This window comes from Oxyura jamaicensis, chromosome Z (assembly GCF_011077185.1).
Source record: "Oxyura jamaicensis isolate SHBP4307 breed ruddy duck chromosome Z, BPBGC_Ojam_1.0, whole genome shotgun sequence".
NCBI classification, from domain to species: Eukaryota; Metazoa; Chordata; class Aves; order Anseriformes; family Anatidae; genus Oxyura; species Oxyura jamaicensis.
In genome coordinates, this window is record NC_048926.1 from 63,074,927 (window position 1) to 63,091,262 (window position 16,336).

A 16,336-nucleotide genomic window follows, 5' to 3' on the forward strand; every position below is an offset into this window, starting at 1 on the left:
CTGTCTTATTGCTAAAATCCTGGAGCGATTTTCATACAGGAAAGTGGAACCCTAGTAGTTTCAAGACAGACTTTGAAAGCTGAATGGAAATGAATCTATGCCGCAATAATGGTGATTTTGAGTTAGAAATTCAGATCTGTCATTCACAGAAAAATTTAGATGATTCAAAATAAAAACCAGATACTATCTGAGACACTCTTCTTGCAAAAAAGAAGAAAATAACTTCTAGCATAAAAAACTTCCCAAGTTGTGTCTGCAAAACATCAGGGTACTGGAGGGTAGCTAAATGGTTCTGGGGAGCTTTTCCCACTTATTTACACTTGATCAACAAATTAGTTTGTATTCCTAAAGCAATTTGAAAATTAACGTTCAAGTCACTCCCTCATCATGCATGCATCCTAGTTATGTGTACAACTTGACATTCACAGTGTCCAGATGTCCATCTTCCTCGATGATGCTCTCAGAATTGCCACAAAGACATTAATTTATCTTATTTTACCTTGTTGGCAGATGTCAATATCTGTGTATTAAGGTTATGTAGAGTCTGACAACCCCAGACATCAGTCTGTAGGTTTCATATAATGTTTCATTCATTTGATCCTGTTTGATATCAACATGCCAGAGCAATTCAGCAAAAGGATTATATTCTCGTAATGTAACCAAAGTCTGAGCCCAGAAAGATGTAGGTCTGGGAAATTTGTGGAGGGAAAAAGATACCAGACTGTACTGCCCAGAGGCTGAAACTTCTGGGGCCTTGGTTTATTAAAGTGGCTTCTGCCCCTTTGCATTGTTAATGCCTAGTTTTCCAGATCCAGGATTTGTGAAGTGCAAATGCAAAGGATGTGGTTTTGCTTCTTAATCTCTACAGTCCCGGAGAGATTAAGATCTCCAGTCCTGGAGAGATTAAGTCCATTCCTGGCTTTGTCCATATGTTTTGGGAATATAAGGGGATTGTTTCCCACATTTGAGGCAACCATTTCCCACATAACTGGTCCATGACACAAGTACATTTAGTAAGAGTTATGCAAATAGACTGATCACAAATGCAAATTATTCAAAATGTAGTGGTCTAAACTGCAGTGACATATGTCTCATTGATATAATTCTTCATACAGGTGATATAAATACAGTTTCTGAATCAAAACTAAAAATTACAGCAACTTTAATGCAAAATGAAGTTACACAGTTACACATTTCATCATGAGTGCACAGAGGTTATATGAGTTCTATGTTTATGTTCCAGCATGTTGTATTTTAGATTCACTTCCTTGCTCATAAAAAGTGGAATATATCAACATGGCTGCTTCCAAGTTGAGTCTAAAACGGATCCTTATTTTTATTATTAGTATTTATTATTGTTATTGTAAAGTTTAGGCTCTCTATCTGGTGTTGAATGAGCTGACAAGGGATGATTAGTAACTGAAAAATAGCCCTACCAAATACAATAACTATTTTTTTTTACATATAGTCAACTGGCATGAAGAAAAGGTATAGTGATAATGGGTGTTATTTTTTGGAATCTTAGCTTATTGCTTTTCAATAATGTCAAAAATGTCAAAATACCAAAAACAGGATATTTATAAGCTCAGAAACTTAGCTTTACTTATGCAATAATTGTCTGGAAATTACATTGGAAATTGCACGGAGAGATTTGCTGGCTTATGAAAACAGTCTTAGTAAGATTCCAATTATTCCACAGTACCAGAAATGTTACTGGAATAACATTCCTTTTTCATTTTCTGTAACTTGTGTGTTTGGAGAAAGTTTAAAAAGGCTCAAAAACCAATGAAACAAAGTGAATTATCATTTTTTAAATAAATTTCCAGTTTTCATTGAAGTACCACTTGAGAGTAGGCCTTGTTAGACAAAACTCTCCTTTCTCTCTCTTTTTTTTTTTTTTTTTTTTTTCATAGCATCATTTACATGATGCATTTTTTGTGCCTTTTCTGATTCAATAGGTGAACCAGAATTAGCCACAATAAGCTTTATTTCTGTTACATCTTTCTTTGGTTTCCCTTCCTTAGCTTCTTCCTTGCAAAAACACGTACTAGGAGATTAAACCCTCCTAAACACAGTCAAGTTACTTTTGGCTGAGACAAAAGGGTTGTTTTAAAAAATTGTATTTTAATCCCCAAATCATCTCATAGACACCATGTTATGACCCATGAAAATTTTGTTATTAATGACTTGATATGAATGACTTAACATTTTTTTTAAATGCCATTGTAATAACACAGCTTACGACTTCCAAATTCATTACGTTTTCATATGTTAGCAGGAAATTAACTTTAGTGTGTTTTTGTTTGTTTGTTTGTTTTCTCTGCAAGTATTATTTTAGTATTATTTGCTCCATAACTAAATACATGGTCCATATTTTTTAAGGCCAGTCCATGTCACAGGTTAGTACTATTAAAATATAGTAAAAAATGTACCTTTTTATTTTTTCTTAATAACTAACTTAATAATAGATAAATGGATTTTTTGTTGTAGACACCAGAATTATGATGTCAGCTAGATTAGATATTTTATTGGTATGTCATTTATATATACAGCTCTCCTGAATGACAGAAAAAAATATTTAAGAAATAATGCATAATGATTCAGCTATACAACACAAGAGAAATAGTTTAGATTTGACTAGCAACAAGGTGACTAGTGATCAAGAAAAACAATGTTTATTTTTGTTTGTTGTTTGTTTGTTTAAAAGCATGCCTTACTCAGAAAGTAACTTATTTTGATTCACCTCACAAATATACAAGATAATGGAAAATGCTGGTCACCTTTCAATATGTCAGTATGACTCACAGTAATTTTCCTAGACCTATTAATATTCTGAGTAGGTTTGGAAGCTTTCCTAGTTAATACTTAATGTTTTGAAAAACTCATCAAAACCTTCTAATACATCTGTGGATTGCATGACTGTACAGATTTAATTCTAAGATACAAAGTGAAAGTATAATTTTTTTTTTATCTCAACCTACATTTCTCTAAGACAGTTCAAAGCTGCCAACTTTTTTGTTTGCTTTGTTTTGCTTTTTTTGTTTTGCTTTTTAGTTTTTCAGCATATTTTGGCTGTCTGTAGTCTCTTTCTCTGTGTTAAGCAAGCATTAAAAATGTCATTTATCCTTAATCTTTCCAGAAGTTTTCACTGAGATTTCAGATTATTTGTTAGTATTATTCAGGTACATTTATCAACTTTAAAATATCCTAGATTTTTTTTTAAAGCACATATTGTATGTATATATCCAAAGACTCAGCCAACGGGAAAATGCCAGAGAAATAAGCATAATATGTAAAAAGAGAAGTAAATCAAGTGATGTATGTGTTTGCTGTAACAAAATTCACTCATACTCAGGTATGAGTTAAATGATTTTATGCATATATGAGTTATTTTATCTCAGGATTCACCTATAAGACCTCTTTAAGATCTAGATTTTTTTTTTTTTTCTGTTACTGTAATGTTGTGGACACTAACATACCTGTTAGAAAAGGAGTGCAGGATTTAGAGCTATTAACTGAAAAGATAAAGAAGAGTAGAACTTCTGTTGTCATATTCTAGCACAGTTTTACCAGAATGCAAAGTGCAAGTTCACCAACTGCTAACAAATTCTTTCATCTAGGAAGAAGTCCAAGACAGAAGAGAGATGTTGAAGAGGGGGGTGGCTTGCTTCCTCATTCAGGAAATAATGCAAGCAGGGTCAAGGGTTAAGATAAATTATAGTAACAGCTATGTTTTAAGTCCATGCACACAAATCTCTGTACAATCCCAATGAAGACTTCCCCTTTTCCAGATTTTCGTCCATGCTTCCCTTTCTACAAAGTTCAAGAAGGACCCCTTTGTGGTCTATCACATTCATGAAGCAGAAATCCCCTACTTGACTCTTTCTTATAATGAGTTAATAGAGAGATGCTAATTTACATAATCTGTGCTTCTAGACATAATATATATAGATGTCTTATATATATACCAGTAAACATAAGGAAGAGATCATTTTTTTTCTGTCATACACATACTCTCCCCTTTAAATTTAACAAGAATATTGTGAATGCTACAGAGGACAGAAATTCACTTTTAAGCAATTATAAGGACATGCAATTAAATGTGTATATGTAGGTACACATAAATACATTTATGTACAGATGCAGGCAAATTTGTTTGCAGTTTCTGCTTCAAAATTTCCAGACTATAATAGTTACAGTTCAAAAGAGGGAAAATCAGGGAAGAAAACCAAACCAAACCAAACCAACAACAACAACAACAACAAAAAAAAAACTCATGAACTTCCTTCAAAACTCTAATCTTGAGTTTTGCAAGTGTGATTCCTAGTAAACGGTAGTGCCTTGTATCATAATCTTTTCCTGAAAACAGTGGAAAATAGCTCATTTGAAAAAATGTGGCAACGGGTCTGGGGTAAATCATATTTAATCAAAGTTTTCTTTCTTATTTTTAAAAATGTTGTTCTAATACTGTGAGATCCAAAGACAATTTAAGTATAATATAAGAAACACTCCAGCATTTAATAGAAAATATATATATATATTCCTTCAGTGAAAGGATGTATAATAGACCATTATAAGTGGATTTTTTATATCATTAAGGAAAATAGTTATGTGTTTTTTAATGAACAAGCAGACTGTAGGAAAAGAATCCGATGGTGATTTTTTATTTAATGGTAATGTGTACCTTCACAGAGAAATAGTTACTTTACTTGATGAAGTAGTCAAGAGCACATGAAGTTGATATAATTGTCACAGAAATTATTTAAAATTGTATTTATTTATTTATTTTTTTAAGATAGTTGAAATAAATTTTACACCTTCAGTTTTGGAGTATAGTTGTTTTGTTATTGTTTTGTTTTTCTCCTCTTCATAGTAAGTTAAATTGCTCTCAGAAGATTTATACATTTGTCAGGTGTTTATATTTTTCAGTCAACATTCAGTATTTAAGCCATGACTTGAATTGACCACCTCTCCAGTATTATGAATGGTAACTTAATCTCCATCCTCAATCAACCACGAGCCTGGAAGCAAAGGTTGCCAGTTATGTTGCATTGTACCAAAAAATGCATAATTTTATTTCAGACATTCAATTTCTCATTGTATGAATTCTTATTTCTTTTGTCTTTGCCACAAAAGAGATTTTTTACTAAATTAAGTGGTGTTTTAAAATGGAGAAAAGCCTATACATACAGAATAAAATAGGTATCAGACTGAAAAAAAAAAAAAAAAAATTTAACTATATCCATCATTTTAGAAATTAAACAGCTAGACCATGTCCCTGTAAAACCCAGTGAATGTCAAACATGTGAAAAGGATAATAATAATAATAATAAATGTTTAAAAATTATCTCAGGTATATATCTCAGTTTTGTATACTTAGATAAAGGTAATCTCATTTCTCTGACATATTTTACTTGTTATCAGGCTAGGTCAGCAGTAAATCTGAGTCCTTTAATTTTCTAAATAACATGAGTGTGATAGATTTCTATACATGAGAAAGCTTTATATATATATATATATATTTCATGTGGCTCTCCAGTAGACTCAAACTGAAATTTATGAATTCCCAAACCTTGACAGGTGTGGTATGAACTATAACCTTCTAAAGATAAATAAATAAATAAATAAATAAATTTGTTTTCTGCATATATAATGGTCCTTATTGAGATAATTCATTGTTTTTTTGTTAAGCTGATTATACATGCTCCTCCAAACATATCTATACACTTCATGTGTATAGATATGTTTGGAGGATATGTTAGTATGGATGAATTAATTTTGCACACATCAATTGTAGAAGAACCACAAGACTTTATCTTGAAAAGCTGAAAATATATGTAATTAACTATATTCTGGCAAATATCTGTCACCACAATTAAATGAATCTGTGCTAACCAATACAGTATGCAGAAATGTGTCATCAAATTAATATTTCAAATACTGAAATGATGTATCTTGAACTTTAAACTGTTTAACATTATTTTTCTAGAACACTGGCTGGAAGCGTTGTAATTCAAACCACAGTTTACATTAATTTCTTGCAATGCTTATGTTTTCAGAAAGCAAGCAAAGCACATCTGTACTTGTTGGTATTCAGGAATGAAACTTTGGTTAAAACATAAAGATACAATAGCAATGGATATTGTACCAACAAACAAGATCTAACAAATGTTATGTTAATTGAAATAACAAGACAATTGTCAAAGTCATCTCTGAGCCAATTTTTACCTTGTATTTCTCACTCTTTATTGAAGATTTTCAGAACAAATACCTGAATCAGGCCATGCAGAGCTGACTCTTTTCACTACATTTAGATGTAAACATCTTTTTTAGGTTCTTGGTGTGCAAGCCACTGTGCTCTGATAGACATGGCTATAAACGAATTAACACGTTGTTCAACACATACTGAACCCCTATAAATAATATGATCCTAGCTAAATCATCTTGAAGTACATAACTGCTTATGAGCAAATAAATAATGATACTTTCTGGTGTACTAGACAGCATTTTTATTTTTTAAAGTGTATCAGGGCTCACTGGATCTCCTTCCTTCCTTCCTTCCTTTCTTCCTTCCTGCCTTCCTTCCTTCCTGCCTTCCTGCCTTCCTGCCTTCCTGCCTTCCTGCCTTCCTTCCTGCCTTCCTTACTTCCGCCTTCCGTCCTTTTCTTTCTTTCTTTCTCCCTTTCTTTTTCGTTCTCTTTCTTTCTCTCTTTTTTTTTTTTTTTTTTTTTTGTTTAATTAATTTCTTCTCCATTAAAGCCTGCTAAAGCCCAGAAAGTGGATCAGCAATGCAGCAGACTCAGTAACAATAAATGAAGTGCTGTTAAGCTTACATCAGACTAATTAGTTTGAGGGATAAAAAAGGGGGAGAAACTTTTCAGGTTGCTTTGTGAAAGGCAGTTTGCTTAATTAAACCAACCACTAATTGTTAAATATTTTCCAGGTATTAACAGAGCTATGCTGAGTGTAATTAAATTTTGATTTTAGTGGTATTTGCAGGGATTAAAGTCACAATCTGCTGAGGCACTGAGGTTAGTTAATATTCACTTCACTGCCACAGCTGTCCTCCATTACATTACAAAGGACAGGAAAAGAGACAGCAGAATAGGGTGAAGTAATGAGAAAGCTATTCATTCACTTGAACCAGCTCCACTCTGTACAGTCTTGTACAAATGGATCTGATCTGCATGACACACAACTAGGCATTAAATCCGATTTAATCTGGTACAATAAAGGACAGCCTAAGCTCTAAATGCATTTTTATTTTTATATTTAAGCACTATGCAGTGCATCAAAAATATAATCATATGATTATCATATGATTCCATTCAAGCTCTTTTTCTAGACTTATTAGCTCTACTGGAGTCTACAAGGATTGTAAACCAATTCTTGCTAAGCCATTATTTGTCCTATGTGTGTGTCTGAATGAACTCTTCACATTTCTGGATTGTGAATATTTGTCCCCTGCAGAGTATTCACTGGCAAGACCATGTCTGAAGGTTTAAACTTGGCTTTCTCTTGCATATGAGTTGCCTATGGGTGCCATGCATAGGGAACAGATAACCAGTCTCTCAATGCTTGAAGCACACCATAGCTTAAACAAAAGGGAGAAATTGGTCTTTGTGATTTTGCACACCAACAATATTTCACTCACAGAGATGCCCACTAGTAACTGCTAATGTTGGGCATGGGTGCAGGTTCAAGAAAATGCATCTTGCCAAGAAATGCCTAAGAAAACTATTGACACAAGCCCATGCAACTTTGTTTGTCTTAATCTCATGAAATACATTGTATGTTTTTTGTTGCATGAAATTGTTGAATTGTCTAAGACATTTATTAATTTTATTTTATTTTGTTTTGTTTTGTTTTGTTCTGTTTTAAATACTAGTGAAATTATCACATAAAACTATAAAGACAAGAGCTATATGCTCACTCCCAAACATTTAAGATTCCTCAAGGCTTGTTCAGAAAATTTCTTCAAAATGGAACATTTGAGTTACAGCATGCTGACCGATGAAACTTTTTTGATAGTCCTTAGTTTCCTAATGAAGGTCATTTTCTCCACCAGCTAATTTGTCTTACCCCCGAATTTAGGAAATAATTATTCATTTATATCATACAAACTTGTTGTATTAGGATGAGTCTCTCATGTTTCAGTTATGAAGATAAGAAACCACTGTTATGAATAAATTACAGGTAAGTTTTTGCAGGATGAAGACCCTACACTGGATGTTGAAAGCCACACATTCAGCCATGTTTTCAAACCAAAAGAAATTTAAAAAAACAAACAAAAAAAACAACAACAACAACAAAAAAAAAATCTGAGAATCTGAGATGAAAGTCCTTGTTCAAATAAATATTCCTGATACTTAGAGTATCAAACATAGGATACGTATCTAGATCTAGATCTAGATCTAGATATATTCAAAATACATGAAAGGGGAATTGACTTAAGTTTAGACAGATTACGTCTCAAACTTTTCTCAAGTACAAAGGTCTCTCTTTAAAGAAGATCTTTTCACCAGCTCTCTAATAAGTCTCATTAATGAAAAACGAATATTAGAGAATATAATTCATACCAGAACTATGTAACATAGGTAAATGAACAATAAAAATGATAAATTGGGCAATAGAAAATATTACAGAAATAATGCTTTTGCATATTGGGCATTCATTAAATTGACTTTCCAGGATAATTACTATAACATTTCTACCCCTGATTCAGCACAGACTTTTGGATCATTAAAATAGACAGTAAATGTTATGTGTTCTCAGGACCTTCTCTTGCAGACCTGGAAATTCAAGGTCCATGTCAAAGACTTTGTTCAAGGCTATATCTCTTCTGTAGGTCCAAATATTCAGTACTGGAAACTGAATTCACCAAAGACATTTTTCTCTCTCAAAACCTCTTTGTTTATTTGTTTACTTATTTATTAAGAATAACAGTCTTTACTGCTGTGTATAGATTTAAATAATTTAAAATAGTATAGTAAAATACTATGAATTAACCTAAAAGTATCATTCACATTTATAGTCATTTGTGTCTATTCTGATAATAGCTTAAAGATTTACTGAAACAGCTAATTCCAGAAATGTCTTGAATTGTAAATAATTATGATTGCTAGTGGACTTGTAATTTGCTATTAAGTACATCTGGTTAGTAATTTTCTGAAAAAAAAAAAAAAAAAAAAAAAAAAAAGCTGGAAAATATTCACATTCCTAATAGTTTCCCTATTTAATCTAGTTTAATGACTTCTTTCCTAATGTATCTGCCATCTTTTCTTACTAACTCATCCAGTTTATACTGTAAGCTGTATGCTGTAAGAACTTCTGAAACTAACAGATGTAAATTTGGTTTGTGGGAAGCATCATGTACATTTTTACTACCTCTCAGGTTAAAACAACAGAATTTATTCAATCTGTTCTTTTAATTATTTCTTTCTGAACTTAAAATATATATTGAAAAGAACTTCTCTTGGGGTGAAGTTTTCCTTTGGTCAATACTAAGCAATACCACATACTTTACCAAGACATGATGGGAGTTCCCAGCTCAGAAAAAGGGTTCCTAAGCTGAAATTTAGAATTATTCTCTATAAACAACAGAACAGTGTACATTATTTTTTCCATATTAGTGAAAAGTTTTGAAACTTCCTAAACTAAGGATGCTGACACTGGCCTGGCAATGTTGACTCCTGCAAAAATATGTTTTACCACAGTGCTTCTTGCCTTGTGATACTACTGCTTTGTACAACTGCATGATAAGATCATGAAAAGTGTCATGTTGGAATACATCAACTCTATTCTGGAGAGCAGAGATAGCACTTCTATTAATTTCATCTTTAAAATTTAACAAAGCTGCTTTAGTAAAAAACTTGCACCTTCTAACTAAGCCTCTGACACAGCAATGCATTAAACACATGCAAGCTTTGAGAAAAGAGATACAATGATTTCCAAATGACAGCTTGAAAGCTGAGCAAATACTTAGATTTATTTATTTATTTATTTATTTATTTATTTGTTCCAGATTCAAGGTCTAGCTATATTACCAAAGAACAGATTTTTATGGAAATATAGAGGAAGTAGGATAAAAGAACTGAAGTCTATTCAGTAGCACCATGAGGAGTATTGTTCTTTCTCTTTCTGTAACCTTGTTGCACTTATACATAATTCATATCTCAGTCCAAATCTAAACCTATTCCTATTCAAGTCTGTGATTATAAATAGAAAGCTATGAATATAACACACATCTACAGGGTCAAGTAACTACTCTTGAATCATTTTAATTAGAAAATGATTCCCTTATTGTTTTACTTTTACAATTTATATTTTCTCTACCCAATTTCATGAATTCAAAAATTTATCGTAAGATTAAAAATTTCCAGCTCAGCACACAATTTTTGGTGTCTTCTTCTGTAGTTTAGTCATTTCATCTTTTCTTTTAGCAGTTATTTAATTCTCTGTAACTTCATGGATACTGCCTTCTATATCACCCTGCATCTGAAAAGACATTTTCAGACCGAACTGCAGTAGTAATGTGGGGTGGAGTGGTGCTTTTGATCATATGACCATATGCTAGGTGAAAAAGCCAGCATATTTTAATATATTTTAATATATTGTCAGTTCTCGGGTGAAAACAATTATCAATTAAATACTACTGTGGACAAGCACAAGTATGTTTTCCACATCAGAGAAAAAAGGTAAAATTTGCTGATATCACTTTAATTTGCTGTATTTTCAGTGGACTAGGAGGCCATTTATTTGTATATACCATTTATTTGTATATACCATTGAACAACTAAGAAAGTACTCTGTTGAAAATAGACTGACAGAGGATATAAAGGACAAAAAGGGGAGTGCTTTTGTCAGTGGCAACAGCTAAAGGGAAATGTCAATAAGACTATAGCCTCAGTGTACGTAAAATGAAAAATAAAAATCACATTTAAAAAAGCCTGTAGGACAGCCAATTAATTTTTATTATTTGTAAGCTTCTGTATATGTTTTGAATTTTTGAATATATATATTAAAGAACAGCATTTCTCATATAGTTTGCAAAGGAATATTCCATTCCATAATGTAGTCTAAATAAAAAAGTAATTTAATTCAAAAGTCTGCAGAGAGTAATGGCAATTATGTTAAAAATATGTATTTGGATCATAGATATTTGCAAGGCTTCAGTATAGGATAAGTAGACATTTGTCAGGAGTTGAGGAGTTGTTGTGTATAATGATCTCTGCTCACAAAAGTTCTTGTGTTATAAGAACAGAGGTAACCAAATCTTGCAGTCTGATCAAGAAATAGGTAAAGCCAGGCTTTATGCAACTCTTACCCTACCTTAGTCCCATCACTTCAGTTCGATCTCAAAGAAGAGAGATAGTGAAACATATTGCTGTACCACTCTTTCATGATGTGGAGATTTATTTCATTTTCAACAATGACACCTTTCCCCACACCTTTGTAAAGGAACTACTAGAAAAAATAAATCATTCTGTCTTTAAATCTTGTGGCTACTAAAATACAGTTGGGACTTGTAAAATCATGCTGAAAAATAACTTGCTTTAATTCAAGATATATTCCCAAAGTCATCAAAAACAGACTGGCTATAATTATGTGTATTTCATAACATATCTCAGTACAAAAGGGAAAATAAAATATCTAAAATATTTATATAAAATGCATGCATGTACAGTGTACATGGAGGGTAAAGTCTCAAGATAATTCACCGGGATATTGCTTCATGCAATGTAAGTATCTTATTTGGCCCAAGCTACGCTGTGTTATGGAGAGAAGAATGTATATCGTAATATGACGTCATCTCTTTTCATGCTTATAATGATGAGTAGTAATGAAATGGATAGCAATTTCCTTGACATTATTTCCTTGACAGTATTTCCTTGACATTGGTCATTAGTGTAGGATTCGGTTCTCTTTTCTCATATTTTCAAGTACTGTCCCCAGTGAGACTCTGTAAAGACACTTCCATGTAAATCAGTGGCAAGTCATGTTTCTGGAGGACTCCAGAAAAAGGTCTGGTGCAACCAGCATAACCTCCTCCTAATCTCCTTATTTGAAGAGAGACCATCAAGGACCTTCCATTATGTCCAAATTCTTTGAGTAGAGAATGTATTAGGGGCTTTCCTTAAGGAAATTGTTTCCTTTTGCAAGTGAATAGATCCCACTCTTAAATGAACAAGTAAATTTATGTCCCATATAATATCAAGCTCTCTGCATGTTTTTCTAGGGTAATTTCAGGAGACAGACGGTGTTTCATTCCTAAACTCTTCACTTGAAACAGGAACTTCATGCTGGAAGATGATATTTGCCTTAACAAACAGAAAACCTTTGTACTTTCCAGCCTTCTTCTTTTGTCAAGTCTATGTTCCCACTGCAACTTTGCTCTCTCCATGATTTTATTATTATTATTATTATTATTATTTTTCCTACTCAGAAGCAGGAACCACCTGTTTTCCACCAATTTTGGGGTGTAAAAGCTGAGTTCTCTGACATTTTTTTTGGAGGAGAAAACTTGTAGGTGTGTAAATCACTGAAGAGTGGAGGGAGATAGCCTTTGACTCTAGAAGGGCAGATTATAAGAGCAGCACAGAGATATACATAGATTTTTTCACAATTAAACATTACAAGATTTTGTTCACTGTGTTGCTCCAGCAACAACTATTTCATGAAAAAGAGAAGACTGCCAAGTACAATCAGGGTGTGGAAAAAGAGAAAAGTGGAAGAATGGGCAAATTTACATCAGAACTGATTTTCCACTGGTGTAGTTTAGTGTTGCTTTGAAGTCCATTGCCACAGAAATTTGGCCATTTACCCTACTTTAAAAATAAATTAAGAAACTTTGGAAATTATTTGCTAGAGCAGTACACTTATTTTCTCCTTTAAAATATCGTGAAAGAAAAAAAAAAAAATGAGACAGGAAGCTACTGAACGTGTTTAGTGCAGTGTGCTCTGTCTCTCTGAACTGTAGCATGAGTAATGCAAGGTTACTGCAGTAAGTACACATTTCTTATTGGATATCAGAGAAAATAGGTGTGTAAAATCCATGTAATTTGATAGCACATACATCACCACTGCCCCTGGGAGTACTGAATCATAAAGCCACATATTTAGCACAGTAAAAGAATATTTCTCATCTTTTCTCTGAAAAAATAGTATGGAAATGAGAGGGGGATGGGAGAAAAAGCTTATAAATCAAGTACTAAAACAACAGGCAAACTGTAGAGTTGCTGCAAAGACACAATGTATATCTTTTTATTATTATTATTATTTATTCCATGACATTTTATTTTAAGTGCCCCTCTCCCCTCAGCGTTTTTAGTACCAGTGTTAAATTACAGTAGCACTCTTATGGAAATACATGTGAGATTCACATGAATACCAAATACGTTCATTATGATCAGTGCTGAATTCCAAATGAGAATAGCTTCTTCTTCCTTTTTTTTTTTTTTTTTTTTTTCCTTCCTGTGTTAACCTTCAAGGCAAGTCAACACATTTCAAACATCCTTGTCTGATTTTAATTTGGAAAACAGCCTTAAATATACCATTGCCAAGTCAGATCGACTTAAAGCTGTGAAGAATGGAGGCAAGGAGGAGGAGGGGAGGCAAGAATGCCAAAGCAAAGAGACACTATGAGAGAAAGAGGCGAAAATGAGAGCTAACATCAGCTCCCCTGGGGTCTGCTGTAATCAGCAGACAAATGGTCTATACTCATGGCGTGTATTCATTCTGCAGCAAGGGGCTGCCAACAAGAACCTTCCTATGTCTGCTTGGAAATACAGTACTAGCCTTCCTCTATTGAAATAAAAAAAGAACTGCTGACAAACACTGCTTTGGGCATTTGACACTGCTTTTTGATCTAGTTACTCAAACAGTGTAAAATGAACAAATTAGGAAGCAACTACAAAAGGGTCTCAGTCCTAGCCTGCTAAAATGTCAGAGTTTACAAAAATTAGGCTTGTGGTTTTTTTTGTGTGTCTTTGTGTGCCCCTTCCGGGGGGGCCCCCCCCCTTCACTCTCTCCATTGTTTAAAATACAAAACACCGCTTACCATGGTTTCTTGTATTGGTATATAGATATATATATATATTTAGGATATGGTCTGTGCATCAAAAATACATGTTTATATATCATACATAACAAATATATTTACATAGTCACTACTTAGATACCTGTATAATTTGTGTAGCTCCTATCTCTACAAAAGTTTTATAATGTGAAATGTCAAAAATTTCTTTTGAAATCTCATACAGGGATATTTGCTTTCCCAGAAGGATTCCACTGTTAATTAACTTCCTCTTCTAGTGGGGCAAAAATAATTTTTGTCAGTGAAGTACCCATAAACATGTTTAAACAGTGATTTAATGTTTTTATTTTTTCCTGGCCATGTCCCACCTGATTATTCTTTTGTATGATCAAGTCTGTTCTCACACATATCACGCATATTATAACAAAAAACGAGATTATTTTAGATGTGCTTTGTTTTTTAATTATTTTTATTTTTATTTTATTGTTTTAATGTAGAGGACCATTCACCAAGGACAGTGCAGAGGAAGGGGCAGAGCATGGTCTGTAAATGAAAAGAAAAAAAAAAAAATTCTTTCTTATTTTTTAGTGAATGAGTGAATGTTATGCTTTCAGTAGGTGATGGATTGGCAGTCTCAAGCTATATTCCTGTTCAGCAAGAGAAGAGTCAAAAGAGACACAGTAGAAACAAAAGCTGACTGTGCCAGAGGTTTATGTCCCAAATTGAAAGGAACATGTTTACAGTTGCCATATCAGGTAACCACCAGGCCATTTAATATTTAATTACCTGTCCCAGCTATGAAGTAAGGCACTAATTACTACACGTTCTAAGATCTTTCTCTTTCCTCCATATATGTAGTAAATATATAAATAGATGTGTGTGTGTTTACTCTCTTACCTGCAGATAAAGCCATGACACCAGGCATCGACATCATACTGTTAACACTTAGAAGTGATTTGTAGCTTTTTTTTTTTCTTCTTGTTATCCATTATCTACATATTTCAGTCCCTCTGGGAACCCAGCTTTGAAACCTGCTGTAGAGAGGCTCTGAAGCAGAGAAAGATGGTTCTGCACCCATAGTTCCCTTCAAATACCCCTATGATTTTAAAAACTCAGTTGAAATGGATCCTGGTGTGGATATGCTGTGAAAGTCACTGTTAATAGTGCTTTTGTGTTCTCATGTTGTGCTTCCTACTTCAACAAATATGTAGTCCTAGAAAGTTATTTTGAATAAATAAATTATAATACTTACTATTCTAGACATGTCAACAAAGTAAGAAAATATTTTATCTAGGAAAAACATAAATCAGATACAATAATTGGTATCAGAGAATGATGATGACTTCCAAGTGACTGTTAAGTAGTTAATCTACTACAGCTAAGGATTGTGATGATTATCTTTTGCATCTTTTCACGATCTAGTTACAAACATGATTGCAATAGCCCTAAGTAGGCAAAGTCAACCTATCATTTATGCAGTTGCACACATAAATTTCTAGGCTCTTAAATTCAGAAGCATGTAATAAACTCTGCATGGGGAAAAAAATAGAAATGTATACTGGTTTATTTAAAACTTGTTTCAATAGAGTTTGAGTTTTGTGGTGGCCATGGAGTACCACAGCCTTACCTTTCTTCCCCTGCATCATTGCTATCTGGAGATGTCAGGTGTCTTGATGACTGTCACTGAGGATTAGGATGCAATCCGGATTTTTACCATGGATTGTGCATAGTACTGTTTGAATAACAGTCCATTAAATGCTGGGTTGAGTGTCAACTGCAATGTCCATCCCACTCTTTTGATCTCCTGTTCCTTTGCAGTCATTTAGGAAGAGAAACTCTGCCATCTTTACATTTCAGCAGAGGTCTGTTATCAAAATTATGTCAGTCGTTTCCAAGTAAATGGTAGATCATAGTCAAGTGTTATTGTTGCAGGAAGGATCCCTTTGAGAACTGGCCTGCGAAGTGAAACCTGCAGATGATTTTGACTACAGCTTCTTCCTTGTATTTAAAATGTCCTGCTTTCATTTATTCTGAACACACCTCTAGGGCTGCTGGGAACAAACTGATGAACAGGTCTGTGAAAGCTGGTTGTACAGAAGGATTGACATTTTAAAGGTAAACATTGAGACTTTTCATCCAGAAGATGCAACAGCTGTTACAGATACTGATATAACTTCTGACAGATAGTGATGAGTGATATGTAATGTCAGTTCAAGATGACAGGCTACAACTTTGTTAAAAGAACCTCAATTGAATGTGAACCACAGGACTGAACCCAGCTGCACTGAATCTCTTGGTCTG